Source organism: Rhinoraja longicauda, chromosome 12 (genome assembly GCF_053455715.1).
Source record: "Rhinoraja longicauda isolate Sanriku21f chromosome 12, sRhiLon1.1, whole genome shotgun sequence".
Taxonomy (NCBI): domain Eukaryota; kingdom Metazoa; phylum Chordata; class Chondrichthyes; order Rajiformes; family Arhynchobatidae; genus Rhinoraja; species Rhinoraja longicauda.
This window is the reverse complement of record NC_135964.1, coordinates 48,102,981-48,121,073: the sequence shown is the minus strand read 5'-3', so window position 1 is coordinate 48,121,073 and position 18,093 is coordinate 48,102,981. Positions and strand designations below refer to the sequence as shown.

The following is an 18,093-nucleotide window of genomic DNA, read 5'->3' as shown; positions in this document are numbered from 1 at the left end:
CACATACACATGCATGTACACACACATACATACACATACATACATACACACACACGCATAGATACACACAACATTTACATACACACACCCATATATACACATATGCAATACATACACACATGCAATACATACACACATGCAATACATGCACACACACATGCAATACATACACACACATATATACACACACACATATACACAACACACACACATACATGCACACACACACACATAGAAACACACACCATTTACATACACACACTCATATATACACACATGCACACACACATGCAATACATACACACACACATATATACACACACACAACACACACACACACACACACACACACACACACACACACACACACACACACACACACACAAGAATAAGCCCCGTTCCCAATGCAAACGAACTAATTAAAATTAAAATCCAGAGTGGACTTAAAGACATAAATTAGGAAATGAACCATTGACCCCCCCTTTAATCCGTGGGATTGTTGTGAAGCTTCCTACGGGGTTAGGCAGACATTAATAGATTTTCTGTGCGGTTAAAGTATTCACGTTACACAGCCCTCGACGCCGCGCAGACGCTGGAAATATACCTTCACAAACAAGGAGACTTGATGCTCCGGTTCCTCCGGCAGGTTGCGGGATAACTCGACCTCCGAGCCGTCCCCGCCGCTCTGCTGACGTTCCTGGTTCTCCCCTTCTGCGTCGGCCGTTTGCTGGATATCCTTCCCCTCTTCCAAGGTGTAGCAGCCCTCTCCCTCTCCCTCTCCCTCTCCCTCTCCCTCTCCCTCTCCCTCTCCCTCTCCCTCTCCCTCTCCCTCTCCCTCTCCCTCTCCCTCTCCCTCTCCCTCTCCCTCTCCCTCTCCCTCTCCCTCTCCCTCTCCCTCTCCCTCTCCCTCTCCCTCTCCCTCTCCCTCTCCCTCTCCCTCTCCCTCTCCCTCTCCCTCTCCCTCTCCCTCTCCCTCTCCCTCTCCCCCTCCCCCTCCCCTTCCCTCTCCCTCTCCCTCTCCCCCTCCCTCTCCCCCTCCCCCTCCCCCTCCCCCTCCTTCTCCCTCTCCCCCTCTCTCTCCCCCTCCCTCTCCCCCTCCCTCTCCCTCTCCCCCTCCCTCTCCCTCACCTTCCTCTCCCTGTCTCGCCATCCTCCCCACGCTAGCTCAGGAGGTCCAGGGTTGGACAGGGCAGCCAACTCTTGCCGAAAGCAATTGGATTAACAACCCCCGTGGAAGAGGCACTGCGCATGGTTTTCAAGACCTCTCCTGCGGATTTAATTCTTAGGAAGAAGGAGATTAAAGCACGTAGCCAGAGAAGAATTAGTACACATGGGATATGGGCCTGCAAGTCTGGGTCGTGGGAATTAGAACGATGGACAAGAGAAATGTAATCAGTTCCAAATGCGAGATGATTTTCTCGGAGATCCTATCCAGGTCCAGGTACCATCCACTTTTGACTGTCTGATGATGGACATTCGGAAACTATAGACAATAGACAACAGGTGCAGGAGTAGGCCATTCGGCCCATCGAGCCAGCACCACCATTCAATGTGATCATGGCTGATCATTCTCAATCAGTACCCCGTTCTTGCCTTCTCCCCATACCCCCTGACTCCGCTATCCTTAAGAGCTCTATCTAGCTCTCTCTTGAACGCATTCAGAGAATTGGCCTCCACTGCCTTCTGAGGCAGAGAATTCCACAGATTTACAACTCTCTGACTGAAAAGGTTTTTCCTCATCTCTGTTCTAAATGGCCTACCCCTTATTCTTAAACTGTGGCCCCTTGTTCTGGACTCCCCCAACATTGGGAACATGTTTCCTGCCTCTAACGTGTCCAACCCCTTAATAATCTTATATGGCTGATGATGGACATCCGGAAAATACAATGGGTGTTTGGGGTAAAAGAGTCACTGGGCCAGTCATATGTTGAAAGACTGGAGCGACTAGGCTTGTATACACTGGAATTTAGAAGGATGAGAGGAGATCTTATCGAAACGTATAAGATTATTAAGGGGTTGGACATGTTAGAGGCAGGAAACATGTTCCCAATGTTGGGGGAGTCCAGAACATGCATGCAAAACACTTTTCACTGTACATTGGTAATGTACCTAAGCCTAGGTCTAAACCTAAATCTAAACAGACACCAGATTTGATACCTGCACTGAGGTACGATGTGAGCCATTCCTGTGAATTTTGATTTGTGGAGAACTCGGCCTGAAGGGGGAGCCACCGAGCCGGCCCCTGATCATCCCCAGAAGAGCAGAGACCGGGAGGATGAAGCCGGTGATGGCCACGGACTCGACCGGTAAGGAGTGAGGCCGGTGGGGCAGGAGAGGGAACCGAGATCCGGCCTACTGCTCCCTCAAGGTCGGCTGCGGGACGCACCCCCGGGGAACACAGGTGGATGGATGGGCGAGGTGAGGATGCTTGGTGGAGATCATTGTCACATTTTTGTTTCTCGCGGTGAAACGCGTGTACCGCACGTGGCCCACAGCGGTGGAGCTGCGGCGGAGAACAACAGCGGCTACGCCTGGCCAGGCCGACCCTGCAACGCCGCCAAGACAACAGACCTTCATGGTCAGGTCAACAACCCTGCACTTACAACAAAAGATAGACACAAAAAGCTGGAGCAACTCAGCGGGACAGGCAGCATCTCTGGAGAGAAGGAATGTATATCAGAACGTATGACTACACTTCTTCCCACCCGGTCCCTTGCAAAAAGTCTATCCCCTACTCCCAATTCCTCCGTCTACGCCGCATCTGCGCCCGGGATGAGGTGTTTCACACTAGGGCTTCCGAGATGTCCTCGTTCTTCAGAAAACGGGGCTTCCCCTCCTCCATTATAGATGAGGCTCTCACTAGGGTCTCTTCTACATCCCGCAGCTCCACTCTTGCTCCCCCTCCCCCCACTCGCAACAAGGACAGGATCCCCCTCATTCTCACCTTTCACCCCACCAGCCAGCGGATCCAACATTTCATCCACCAACATTTCCGTCACCTACAACGGGACCCCACCACTGGCCATATCTTCCCATCCCCTCCCCTCTCTGCGTTCCGCAGAGACCGTTCCCTCCGTAACTCCCTGGTCCACTCGTCCCTTCCTACCCAAACCACCCTAACCCCGGGCACTTTCCCTTGCAACCGCACGAGATGCAACACCTGTCCCTTTACCTCCCCCCTCAACTCCATCAAAGGACCCAAACAGTCTTTCCAGGTGAGACAGAGGTTCACCTGCACCTCCTCCAACCTCATCTATTGCATCCGCTGCTCTAGATGTCAACTTATTTATATCGGCGAAACCAAGCGCAGGCTCGGCGATCGCTTCGCTGAACACCTGAGCTCGGTCCGCATTAACGCAACTGATCTCCCGGTGGCCGAGCACTTTAACTCCCCCTCCCATTCCCAGTCTGACCTCTCTGTCATGGGCCTCCTCCAGTGCCATAGTGAGGCCCACCGGAAATTGGAGGAGCAGCACCTCATATTTCGCTTGGGCAGTTTGCAGCCCGGTGGTATGAACGTCGACTTCTCCAACTTCAGATAGCTCCTCTGTCCCTCCCTTCCCCTCCTCCTTCCCAGATCTATCTTCCTGTCTCCACCTATATCCTTCCTTTGTCCCGCCCCCTCCCCTGACATCAGTCTGAAGAAGGGTCTCGACCCGAAACGTCACCCATTCCTTCTCTCCCGAGATGCTGCCTGACCTGCTGAGTTACTCCAGCATTTTGTGAATAAATAGAACGTATATCAGAATGTATATCTCTGGAGAGAGCAGAACGTATATCAGATGAGACACAACGTGCTGGAGTAACTCAGCGGGACAGGCAGCATCTCTGGAGAGAAGGAAAGGGTGACGTTTCGGGTCGAGACCCTTCTTCAGCCAACAACTGGGATTTGAAAATGGCGGCAAACTGGCAACGCAGTACACTGTCTCCGACACACTCGTACTGTATCTGAGATGCTTATCTGATATGTATCTAAGTGCGTATGTATAGTGATACTTGTACTGAACTGTATCCAACAGTGAATCTCACTGTATGTGTAGGAAGGAACTGCAGATGCTGCTTTAAACCGAAGACAGACACAAAATGCTGGAGTAACTCAGCGGGTCAGGCAGCATCTCCGGAGAGAAGGAACGGGTGACGTTTTGGGACGAGACCCGTCTTCAGACTGGTTAGGGATTAAGGAAACGAGAGACATAGACGATGATGTGGGGAGATAAAGAACAATGAAAGAAAGATATGCAAAAATGTAACGATGGTAAAGGAAACAGGCCATCATCGTTAGCTGTTTGTTGGGTGATAACGAGAAGCTGGTGAGACTTGGGTTGGGGCGGGATAGAGAGAGAGAGGGAATGGCAGGGTTATCTGAAGTTAGCGAAATAAAATTCATACCACTGCGATGTAAGGTACCCAAGCGAAATATAGGATGCTGTTCCTCCAATTTGCGTTTAGCCTCACTCTGACAATGGAGGAGACCTAGGACAGAAAGGACTGTGTGGGAATGGGAAGGAGAATTAAAGTGTTTAGCAACCGGGAGATCAGGTATATTCACTGTACCTCCGCGGACCTTTCACCGTCCGGCGCGGCCTGGAATAGGCCGTAGACCTTTCACCGTCCGGCGCGGCGCTCCAATGTCGGGAGCCCCGACCGCCCCGACGTGGCAAGTTCAACAGCCTGACCTCGGGAGAAGACAGCAGGGAAGAGAAAAGACATTTTGGCCTTCCATCACAGTGAGGAGGGACTGGAGGAGACTCACTGTGATGGATGTTTCTTTTGTTTGGTGTTAGTGTATGATTGTATGTGTTATTGCATTTTTATTGATTATTCTTATTGGTCTTAGTGTTTCAACTGCGTGTAATGTTTCATTTCACTACACATTTATGTGTATGTGACAAATAAACGACTATTGACTATTGACTATTGATGGGACAAATAAAGTACCATACCTTACCTCTTTCTAATCCCTACTTGGGTCATTTTTTGATCAAACTGCCCTTTGCTGACATCACTGCCTGCACCGTAGCTTGTGAATCCTGCACCGTAGCTTGCGAATCCTTCACTGTGGTTCCCACAGAACCAAAGATTCTAATGGGCAGAACGGCCTTGCCAGACATGTGTAATGTAGGGTGAATGCGGGGGGATGCCTCTGCTGGGCAACGTGATCTTGGAAATGAGAGGGTTGTGCCATTGACTCCTTGACTGGGCTCTGGCTTACCCCTCTTGGGCAAATTTGTGTACCTGATGTTTTTTCTGACCCACTGGGAGGGACAGGCTATTGTCATAGGAATCAGGGTTCCTATTGCCACCTCGGGAATGGTGGATTCAGGACATTAGCGGCTGTACCATTAAAGAAAAAGAAAAGGTTTGAATCCGTTAAAAACAAGGTGCCATGACATATTGAATACATGTTTAACTCACCTCCCTCTATCAAGATCCTAAACTGCTCAGAGAACCATCGCGCATCCCTGCCACCTCTTTCTTTCGTCATCTGGGTAAAAGGAGACGTATAGTTTCCCACCACCACATGCGTTCTATTGCAGACTCCACAGACTAGTTGGATTCCCATAGCAAGAGGAACACAGGTATAGTGGTGACATTTACAAAACAATCAAAATACCCTAAAATTCGACTCTTTCGAAAAATCTCAAAATTATCCCAATTTTAGAACCAGTACTCTCTGCAAAATTGCTGAATTCCACTGAACTGAATGGTCATCGTCCCCACACAACCTTCTCCTCCTCTCATCTCCACTTCTCCCAAAACAGGTTGAAACTGGAAAGATATTTTTGGACTAATGTGGCTCGTCGATGTTCAATTAGGCAGCCGCCACCAAGATAAGACTCGTACATTTCAAAAATAAAACCTGTTTAGCACCTCAAACTTCAGATAAATTTCTCTCTTTGAGTGCTTAAAAGAAGAATTTACTAAGAGTTTATCTAATCGGTTTCAAGTACAGATTACCCCCGAGCTTGGTGGGAAGCCTTCACTGAGAAGGCAGATGCGTTTACAATTATTTTTAGATGTAATTCTTTTACCTACAGATTCTAGGAAGAAATCTGTCCTAGAAGATTAAAAAATGGTGATAAAAAAAGCTTATGGGAAGCAAAGACATAGGTCCTGTTGGTCACTGCAATAAGACAGATTAGATTCATCACAGTCCTCAAATAAGGACTTAAATTACTGGAGCCACAGCTGCCTGACCTGCTGAGATACTCCACCATTTTGTGTCTTAGTTTAGTTTAGTTTCGAGATACACCTTTTGGCCCATTGAGTCCATGGCAACCATTGACCACCCGTTCACACAAGTTCTAAGTTATCCCACTTTCTCATCCACTCCCGATACATTAGGGACAATTTACAGAAGTCAATTAACCTACATGCCCGCACTTCTTTAGGGTGTGGAATGAAACCGGAACACCCGGAGGAAACCCACGCAGTCACAGGAGAACCTTCAAACTCTACACAGACAGCCCCCAATGTCAGGATCGAACCCAGGTCTCTGGCACCCTGGCATATATCTACAGTATATACCTTTATTGTCGTTTATGTGGAAAGACACAAAATGCTGGAGTAACTCAGCGGGTCAGGCAGCATCTCTGGAGAACATGGATAGGTGACGTTTCGGGTTGGGACTCTTCTTCAGACCGGGATTTGGTTGCATAGAATGGACCTCCCAATGGAATGGTGAGAACGAAACTTCGATAGCTGTGGAGAAAGAGTTAAATAATGAAAAAAGGGAAGTTAAATATGCTTCAGAATGGATTAGAATTAGGGCTGGCTAGACCTTCTCATCATTAATACATATAAACATAGAAACTAGGTGCAGACGTAGGCCATTCGGCCCTTCGAGCCAGCACTGCCATTCAATATGATCATGGCTGATCATCCAAAATCAGTACCCCATTCCTGCTTTCTCCCCATATCCCTTGATTTCGCTAGCCCTAAGAGCTATATCTAACACTCTCTTAAATGCATCAATAGACAATAGATAATAGACAATACATAGACACATGGTGCTGGAGTAACTCAGCGGGTCAGGCAGAATCTCGGGAGAAAAGGAATAGGTGACAATTCGGGTCGAGACCCTTCTTCAGACTGAGAGACAGGGGAGAGGGAAACGAGAGGTAGGGGGAAGTACTGAACAAAAGCAGAGCCTGACTCAGGAAAGGTGGAGCCCACAATGGTCCATTGTTGACCGAGGACCGGGGGGCGATAACGAAGGGATACGGAGATGCAACACCTGCCCTAAACCTCCTCGCTCGACTCCATCCAGGGACCACCACCCATTCCTTTTCTCCAGTTGCTGCCTGACCCTCTGAGTTACTCCAGCATTTTCAGTGCAAGAAAATAACTGCAGATGCTGGTACAAATCGAATGTATTTATTCACAAAATGCTGGAGTAACTCAGCGGGTCAGGCAGCATCTCGGGAGAGAAGGAATGGGTGACGTTTCGGGTCGAGACCCTTCTTCAGACTGATGTCAGGGGGGCGGGACAAAGGAAGGATATAGGTGGAGACAGGAAGATAGAGGGAGATCTGGGAAGGAGGAGGGGAAGAGAGGGACAGAGGAACTATCTAAAGTTGGAGAAGTCGATGTCCAGCATTTTTAGTCTATCTTCGGAATAAACCAGCATCTGCAATTCCTTCCTACACACCTCCTCGTCACTGATTGCTTTGTGACTTTATGACCTTAAGAAATGACACTCGGTTCAGAACACCAAAATATCACACCCGTTTAGAAGAGATTTTAAAAAGTATTTTGTCATTTTTAATTGTGTCGGTTTCGTCAGGACAATGACAACCGTTAGCAAATCATAATACCTAATCGAGTGAGAAACGTCAATGTGATGTGATGTGATAATGAGAAAGAAAACAAAAGCAGACGTATTGAGAGTGGCAGAAAGGGAACAGTATTAATAACATACAATGATTAAATAAAGCCTTCTCGGTTTCAGGAGTTCCAGAGTATTTTGCATCAGTGCAGTAGAGTCATTCCCATTACACTGCCAAATATGGCCACTAATTACCACACAACAAGTTGCCTCAAAGAACTAACGAGATAAAGAGTCGGATAATCTATTTTGATCCTGCTCGATGACGCGTAAATAATGTGCAGGAAGGAACTGCAGATGCTGCTTCACACCGAAGATAGACACAAAATGCTGGAGTAACTCTGCGGGTCAGGCAGCATCTCTGGAGCGAAGAAGGGTCTCGAACCGAAACGTCACCCATTCCTTCTCTCCAGAGATGCTGCCTGTCCTGCTGAGTTACTCCAGCATTCTGTGTCTACCTGACGTGTAAATATCTTATCTTATTGAAACATATAAGATTATTAAGGGATTGGACACGTTAGAGGCAGGAAACATGTTCCCAATGTTTTGGGGCGTCCAGGACCAGGGGCCACAGTTTAAGAATAAGGGGTAAGCCATTTAGAACGGAGATGAGGAAAAACTTTTTCAGTCAGAGAGTTGTAAATCTGTGGAATTCTTTGCCTCAGAAGGCAGTGGAGGCCAATTCTCTGGATGCTTTCAAGAGAGAGCTAGATAGAGCTCTTAAAGATAGCGGAGTCAGGGGGTATGGGGAGAAGGCAGGAATTGGCCTCCTGATTGAGAATGTTGAGCCATGATCAGAATTAAATGGTGATGCTGGCTCGAAGGGCCAAATTGCCTACTCATATCATATATCATATCATATCATATATATACAGCGCGGAAACAGGCCTTTTCGGCCCACCAAGTCCGCGTCGCCCAGCAATCCCCGCACATTAACACCTTCCTACACACACTAGGGACAATTTTTTACATTTACCCAGTCAAATTAACCTACATACCCGTACGTCTTTGGAGTGTGGGAGGAAACCGAAGATCTCGGAGAAAACCCACGCAGGTCACGGGGAGAACGTACAAACTCCTTACAGTACAGCGCCCGTAGTCAGGATCGAACCTGAGTCTCCGGCGCTGCATTCGCTGTAAAGCAGCAACTCTACCGCTGCGCCACCGTGCCGCCCTCCTGCACCTATTGTCTAAATAATGGTCAGTTTATCCAGATAACTGCACAGAATTATAACATTGGCTCTCTCACTGAGCAGGTAGATGGGATTCAGGTTAACCTTTTGAGATACAGCATGGAAACAGACCCTTTGGCCTACTAAGTCCATGCTGATCATCGATCACTCATCTATATACTAAAACTCTGTTTGTGTGTTTGTTTGTTCCTGAACTACAGCCAAAACGGTACACGATAGCGCAACAATTTTAGGCCCACCTTGCTCACCGTCGTCCCTTTGGTGCTAATGGAAGAAGTTTCATTAAAATTGGTGTTGCATTTTTAAAGTTATTCACAATTTTAAGTTTAAATCTATCTCCTAGGGAGGGAGGGGGGAAGAGGGAGGATAAGGGGGGTTGAGGGGGATGGAGTGGGGGGGGAGGGGAATGGGGAGGGGGAGGGGAGGGGGAGGGAGAGGGAGGGGAAGGGGGAGGGGAGGGGAGGAAGGACGGAGGGGGGAGAGACGGAGGGGGGAGGGGAGGGGAGGGGGAAATGGGAGGGAGGGGGGAGGAGAGGGTGCTGCACCAATGCAGGAGAGGTTTGGGCCCAACTGGTCCACTTGGTCTAGTTCACACTAGTTCTACATTAGCCCACCTTCTCATCCACCACTGAGGGCAATTTACAGGGACATATTAACCTACAAACACGCACGTCTTTGGGAGGTAGGTAGAGCTTCTGCCTCACAGCATCAGAGACCTGGGTTCAAGGCTTCAAGGTTTCAAGATCAGGTTTATTGTCGCATGTACCAATTAAGGTACAGTGAAATTTGAGTTACCACACAGCCATACTAAGTGAAAAGCAACAAGACACACAGCCACATAAAATAAGATTTAACATAAACATCCACCACAGCGGCTCCACATTCCTCACTGTGATGGAAGGTAATAAAGTTCAATCAACTTCCTCTTTGTTCACCCGCGGTCGGGGCTGTTGAACCGTCCGCAGTCACCGCTGCCGATGGCCCGAAGACCTCGAGTGATCGAAACTCCCGCGTCGGGCCGGTTGAAGCTCCCGAGTCGGCCTCTTCTTATCAGAGACCGCGGGCTTCCCGATGTTAAAGTCCACAGGCCCCGTGGTCGGAGCTCTCCACAGTCGACCCCCGGCAAAGGATCACAAGCTCCGCGATGTTGAAGTCCGTGCCGCGCCCGCGGCGTTAAGCGCCGGGCCGGTCTCCAGCACAGGCCGCCAACTCCTCCACGTTAGGCCGCAGTAGGGGCGGAGATACGATACGGGAAAAAAAAATCGCATCTCCGTCAAGGATCGTTCGATCCTGACCTTGGGTCTGCGTGGAGTTTGCACGTTCTCCCTGTGACCACGTGGGTTTCCTCCGGGTGCTCCGGTTTCCTCCCACATTACAAAGATGGGCCTGTTTGTAGATTAATTGGCCTCTGTAAGTTGTTCCTAGTGTATAGGGAATGGATGTGAAAGTGGGGTAACAGAGAACTAGTGTGAGGGGGTGGTTAATGGTCGACGTGGACCTGGTGGGCTGAAGGGTCTTGTTTCCATGCTGTATCTCCAAACTGTAAACTCCACACTAGTATTTATACAATATTCTAACCTGAACTGTGCCAAATTACAATGTAATGTGCTGATATTATGCCTTCCTGAAATGCAGTATGAAAATAAAATCATGGGCATAGAATCATAAACTCTACGCACAACATCTTTGTACAGATTGTACAAACTGACTGAAGTCACATCTGAACTGCTCTTATCAAAATGCAATTGTTTTTGAAGTGTTGATTTGTCAGCGAGACCTCCCTTTGCCAAGACCTAACTCCTTAAGTTCACTGCCTCTCCTCACTTAAAACGCCCCACGTCTTTGGCCAAGCCTTCAGTCAACAGGCCGAGATATTTCAACATGACTTTTTGTTCGGTGAAACCCTCCTGGGGAAAGGCATCGAGAGGTTTCTGCATCAGGGGTGTAATATAACAGTACTTGTTTTGCTGTTAGTTTGTATTAAAACAAAAAAAACTTGCATTTCCGCCATCATTAGACCTTTGAGATACGGTGCAGAAACAGGCCCTTCGGCCCACCGAGTCCATGACAGCCAGCGATCACTCCACACACTAACACGTGGAGCAATTCTTCAACTCTCCCTCCCACTCCCAGTCTGACCTTTCTGTCATGGGCCTCCTCCAGTGCCATAGTGAGGCCCATCGGAAATTGGAGGAACAGCACCTCGTATTTCGCCTGGGCAGCTTGCAGCCCAGTGGTATGAACATCGACTTCTCCCACTTTAGATAGTTCCTCTGTCCCTCTCTTCCCCTCCCCTTTCCCAGTTCTCCCTCTATCTTCCTGCCTCCACCTATATCCTTCCTTTATCCCGCCCCCCTGACATCAGTCTGAAGAAGGGTCTCGACCCGAAACGTCACCCATTCCTTCTCTCCTGAGATGCTGCCTGACCTGCTGAGTTACTCCAGCGTTTTGTGAATACACACACTAACACTATGCACGCCAGGGACAATTTACCATTTGTGTCAAAGCCAATTAATTAACCTGCAAACCTGTACGTCATTTGGAATGTGGGAGGAAAGTACCCTTAGAAAACCCACGGGGTCACGGGGGGAACGTACAAACTCCGTACTGGCAGCGCCCGTAATCAGGATCGAACCGGGGTGTGTGGAGCTGTAATTTTCACAGATAAAGCTTCCACACTCTGCAATCTGATAATGAAAGGACCATTTGATTCTCCTGATAAACTACGGGTGCTGCACTGTAAGGAGTTTGTACGTTCTCCCCGTGACCTGCGTGGGTTTTCTCCGAGATCTTCGGTTTCCTCCCACACTCCAAAGACGTGCAGGTATGTAGGTTAATTGGCTGGGTAAATGTAAAAAAAAAAATTTTTGTCCCTAGTGGGTGTAGGATAGTGTTAATGTACGGGGATCACTGGGCGGCACGGACTTGGAGGGCCGAAAAGGCCTGTTTCCGGTTGTATATATATGATATGATATGATATGATATGATATGGTAAGGCACCAACTCTACCGCTGGGTCACTGTGTCACCCGCTCTCTTTTGAGGATTTCCTGAAGCCTTCATTGAGAGTGAAAGACTTTTGAAATGTAGCTACCGTTGTAATAAATTCAAAATAGCAGCCAATTTTCACAGATAAAGCTTCCACACTCTGCAATCTGATAATGAAAGGACCATTTGATTCTCCTGATAAACACTAACCAGGACATCAGGGAACAAATGACCTGAAATTGGTGCCATGAATTCTTTACATCCACCTGTGGGAGAAGATAGGCCTCGGTTTAATATTTCATGTGAGAGGTTGCACCTCTGACAGTGTAATAAACCTTTAGCAGTGTATCAAGATATCAGCATAGATTTTTCTGCTCAAAACTTTGATCCTTCGAACTTAGAGGCAAGCACACAGCAACAAGCTGTTTAGTTTAGTTTAGTTAAGTTTAGAGATACAGCGCAGAAACAGGCCCCATGACCCACCAAGTCCATGCCAACCAGCGATCCCCGCACACTAACGCTATCCCACACAGACTTGGGACAATTCGCATTTATACCAAGCCAATTAACCTACAAACCTGTACGGTTTTGGAGTGTGGGAGGAAACTGGAGATCCCCGTGGAAAACCGGAGATCCCGGAGAAAACCCACGCAGGTCACGGAGAGAGCGTACAAACTCCATACAGACAGCACCCGTATTCAGGATCGAACCCGGGACGCTGGCACCGTAAGGCAGCAACTTTACCGCTGCGCCACTGTGTCATCCCCAATTTATTGTTATTTACTGACGGTTTCTGCATTAATAACTTTATTTCACTGTAAGGAACAATTGAAACATCGTTCCATTCCTGCCTGGCACACTGTTTAGTTACACTGTTGAAGCCTGCTGTAAGATATCTGAAATCTAGGGTGGCACAGTAGCACAGCTGGATAGAGTTGCGGTGCGGCAGAGACCTGGGTTCAATACTAACCTCAGGTGCTGTCTGAGTGGAGTTTGCACGTTCTCCCGGTTACTGCGTGGGTTTGCTCCGGGTGCTCCACTTTCCTCCCACATCCCAATGAGGTGCGGGTTTGTCGGTTAATTTGGCCCTCTGTAAAATTGCCCCTTAGTGAGAAGGGAGCGGATGAGAAAATGGGATAGCATGGGACTAGTGCGATGGTCGGCGTGGACGCGATGGGCCGAACGGCCTCTTTCCATGCTGTTTCTCTGAACCAAACATGCCATGATGGATAATGATAGCAGACTTACTTTCCTAAAGATAGACACAAAAAGCCGGAGTAACTCAGCGGGACAGGCAGCATCTCTGGAGGGAAGGAATGGGTGACGTTTCAGGTCGACACGGGTCAACCATTCCTTCCCTCCAGAGATGTTGCCTGAACCGCTGAGTTACTCCAGTTATTTGTGTCTATCTTTGGTTTAAACCAGCATCTGCAGTTCCTTCCAGCCACACTTTCCTAAAGGATTTAAGGATAAGGGGGAAGTCTTTTAGGACCGAGATGAGAACGTTTTTTTTCACACAGAGAGTGGTGAATCTGTGGAATTCTCTGCCACAGAAGGTAGTTGAGGCCAGTTCATTGGCTATATTTAAGAGGGAGTTAGATGTGGCCCTTGTGGCTAAAGGGATCAGGGGGTATGGAGAGAAGGCAGGTACGGGATATTGAGTTGGATGATCAGCCATGATCATATTGAATGGCGGTGCAGGCTCGAAGGGCCGAATGGCCTACTCCTGCAACTATTTTCTATGTTTCTATGATAGGGTTGATCTAGATGCATTCTAAAAATTAATTAATTTTTCAGCGATATCTTCCTGAACAGCAATTAAATGAATTTATATTATTGAATGATTTAATTTCCCCCATGGTGGGGCTTGAACTGATGTCTGCAGATTAGTAGTGCATGTAATCCAAATTACTATTAGCTCTGATAAAGGGTCTTTAACCTAAAATGTGAATTCTGTTTATCTTTCCATATATTCTGCCTTGCCTGCTGAGTGCTTCCAGCATTTTCGGTCTTTAACTCTGAACTACTAGTCTAGTCAGCCTAACCACTGTGCCATCACGGCGGCACGGTAGCGCAGCGGTAGAGTTGCTGCTTTACAGCGAATGCCGCGCCGGAGACTCAGGTTCGATCCTGACTACGGGTGCTGCACTGTAAGGAGTTTGTACGTTCCCCCCGTGACCTGCGTGGGTTTTCTCCGAGATCTTCGGTTTCCTCCCACACTCCAAAGACGTACAGGTATGTAGGTTAATTGGCTGGGTAAATGTAAAAAATTGTCCCTAGTGGGTGTAGGATAGTGTTAATGTGCGGGGATCACTGGGCGGCACGGACTTGGAGGGCCGAAAAGGCCTGTTTCCGGCTGTATATATATGATATGATATGATGATGATCATTGTTTATTGAGTGGCTGCACGCTTGTCTCAGAGTGTGCTCTTGCGGTTATTGCAAGGGAGACGGCCTTCGAGGTACGCAACACGGAAATGCTCTTCGGTCCAGGTCATGGTTCGGTCCAGCTAGGTGGCGCAGCGGTAGAGTTGCTGCCTTACAGTGCTGGAGACCCGGGTTCAATCCTGACTATGGCTGCTTGTTTGTATGGAGTTTGTGAGCGGCCACACTATCACTATCAGACACACTAGCATTTTGTGTCTAGCTTCAAAATTTAATTAAACCCTGCCTCAGCACCAAACGTCAATGGACTTTTTTAATAGATTGCACCACATACTTCAGCTCGCAATATCTGGCTACCCGCGATCAGCGGTCGATGGGCTTGAGAGGGAGAGGGGAAGAACAATGGAGGACCCGGCTTGGGTGGGGCCGCCATGAGCGACGGTGGGAGAACAAAGGGGGACCCGACGTGGGGGGGGGGGGGGGGGGGGGGGAGGGGGGGGGGAGGGGGGGGGCACTCTAGTTTTAGAATCCTCCACCCAGGGGATAATAGACAATAGACAATAGACAATAGGTGCAGGAGGAGGCCATTCGGCCCTTCGAGCCGGCACCGCCATTCAATGTGATCATGGCTGATCATTCTCAATCAGTACCCCGTTCCTGCCTTCTCCCCATACCCCCTGACTCCGCTATCCTTAAGAGCTCTATCTAGCTCTCTCTTGAATGCATTCAGAGAATTGGCCTCCACTGCCTTCTGAGGCAGAGAATTCCACAGATTCACAACTCTCTGACTGAAAACGTTTTTCCTCATCTCAGTTCTAAATGGCCTACCCCTTATTCTTAAACTGTGCCCCCTTGTTCTAGACTGCCCCAACATTGGGAACATATTTCCTGCCTCTAACGTGTCCAACCCCTTAATAATCTTATACGTTTCGATAAGATCTCCTCTCATCCTTCTAAATTCCAGTGTATACAAGCCTAGTCGCTCCAGTAGATGCCCTCATCTACTTTCAAGTTTTTGTGTGCCTTGTGTGTTGTGACTGTTGGCAGACCAATTTCTACCGGGGATGAATAAAGTTCTATCGTATCGTATCGTTGTATTACTGATCATTTATTGTATATTGTTTATTGTATATTTATTTGTGTGTTCTTGCTTTAATGTGTCTGCAAAGCTGCAGCAAGTAAGAATTTAATTGCATCCTGTTCTGGTGCAAATGACAATTAAACACGCTTGACATGACTCAAATTTGCAGGCACTACATGCCTTTGTTTCCTACGCTTCGATTTATGAATCGCAGATCCAATCTGTTTTCTGAGCCACTCACGTTCAACATGCCCTGCCATTTTCACACATATATTTTTGCACACTTCTCTGAACTGAACACTAATCTCACCTGATACTTTTTGCAGAAGTGTAACCATATCACATTTTTCTCCCTTTTTCTTTAGACTTTAGCGATACAGCGCGGAAACAGGCCTTTCGGCCCACCAAGTCCCATACTGACCAGCGATCATCCTGTGCACTTAACACTGCCCTACACACACTAGGGACAGTTGTACAGGGCCCTAGTGAGACCGCACCTGGAGTACTGTGTGCAGTTTTGGTCTCCAAATTTGAGGAAGGATATTCTTGCTATTGAGGGCGTGCAGCGTAGGTTTACTAGGTTAATTCCTTGAATGGCGGGACTGTCATATGATGAAAGACTGGAGCGACTAGGCTTGTATACACTGGAATTTAGAAGGATGAGAGGGGATCTTATCGAAACGTATAAGAATATTAAGGGGTTGGACACGTTAGAGGCAGGAAACGTGTTCCCAATGTTGGGGGAGTCCAGAACAAGGGGCCACAGTTTAAGAATAAGGGGTAGGCCATTTAGAACAGAGATGAGGAAAAACTTTTTCAGTCAGAGAGTTGTGAATCTGTGGAATTCTCTGCCTCAGAAGGCAGTGGAGGCCAATTCTCTGAATGCATTCAAGAGAGAGCTAGATAGAGCTCTTAAGGATAGCGGAATCAGGGGGTATGGGGAGAAGGCAGGAACGGGGTACTGATTGAGAATGATCAGCCATGATCACATTGAATGGCGGTGCTGGCTCGAAGGGCCGAATGGCTTCCTCCTGCGCCTATTGTCTATTGCCTCCTCTTGCACCTAGTTTCTATGTTCCTGTCAACTTTAGAAGGTCACAGGATGGTGAGTACGCTCCAGTCTTCATCACCCAGGGACAGAGTGGAGAGCTTCAGGTTTCTGGGCACACACACATTACAGAGGACCTCACGTGGTCCAGTAACACCACTGCACTGGTCAAGAAAGCACAGCAACGGCTGGTTTTGTTTCCTGAGGATGCTGAAAAGAGCTGGTCTGCCCCAACAGAAGCTGACGACCTTCTACCGCCACACCACAGAGAGCATCCTAACATACTGCATCTATGTGTGGTATCTCAGCTGCACAGTAACGGATGGGGGAGCTCTTCAGCGGGTCTTCTCCAGAGCACAGAAGATCATCGGGATACAGCCCCCAGCCCTGGAGGACATCGACAACGCACTCTGCCTCAGAAAATCCACCAGCATCTGTAAGGACACCACACACCCATGCCACAGTCTGTTTGAACTCCTTCCATCTGGCGGACGTTATAAGGCCTTCTACGCCCGCACCTCCAGACTGAGAAATACTTTTCCCCTAGAGCTATGACTGCACTGAATCAGTCTAGGTGCCTCCCATAATACCTATTTGTACTTTTTCCTTTTTTTTAAAAAACCTTATTTATTTATTTTTATAGCATCGATAAGGCGGTTGAAATCTTAATCTCGTTGTACTTGTGCAATAACAACAAAGATATTTGTCTTTCTCTAATTGGCCTCTGCAAAATTGCCCCTAGCGTGTCAGGAATGAACGAGAAATAGACAATAGACAATAGACAATAGGTGCAGGAGTAGGCCATTCAGCCCTTCGAGCCAGCACCGCCATTCAATGCGATCATGGCTGATCACTCTCAATCAGTACCCCGTTCCTGCCTTCTCCCCATACCCCCTTACTCCGCTATCCTTAAGAGCTCTATCCAGCTCTCTCTTGAAAGCATCCAACGAACTGGCCTCCACTGCCTTCTGAGGCAGAGAATTCCACACCTTCACCACCCTCTGACTGAAAAGTTCTTCCTCATCTCCGTTCTAAATGGCCTACCCCTTATTCTCAAACTGGTGTCAACAGGTGATCGATGATCAATGTGGACTTGGTGGGCGAAGGGCCTGTTTCCATGCTGTATCTCTACACTTAACTCTTGAATATGGACACATTGGTCGGCAGGGACTCAATGGGCTGAAGGGCCTGTTTCCCTGCTGAATCACTACACACAAAATGCCGGAGCAACTCAGACCAGTCTGAAGAAGGGTCTCGACCCGAAAAGTCACCTATTCCTTTTTCTCCAGGTATGCTGCTAGACCCGCTGAGTTACTCCAGCATTTATAAGAAAATAACTGCAGATGCCGGTACAAATCGAAGGTATTTATTCACAAAATGCTGGAGTAACTCAGCAGGTCAGACAGCATCTCGGGAGAGAAGGAATGGGTGACGTTTCGGGTCGAGAGCCTTCTTCAGACTGATGTCAGGGGGGCGGGACAAAGGAAGGATATAGGTGGAGACAGGAAGATAGAGGGAGATCTGGGAAGGAGGAGGGGAAGAGAGGGACAGAGGAACTATCTAAAGTTGGA

At 48.2% G+C, this 18,093-nt stretch overlaps 1 protein-coding gene across 1 annotated transcript in view; it reads right to left on the bottom strand.

Moving 5' to 3' along the window:
* LOC144598601 (chloride intracellular channel protein 4-like) overlaps positions 1-726 on the bottom strand; it is a 28,133-nt gene extending 27,407 nt beyond the window's left edge. The window contains exon 1 of the mRNA XM_078408797.1: positions 605-726. The gene's annotated coding sequence lies outside the window, so the exon portion shown is untranslated. The remainder of the gene's footprint in view (positions 1-604) is intronic.
* Between the last annotated feature and the right edge of the window lie 17,367 nt (positions 727-18,093).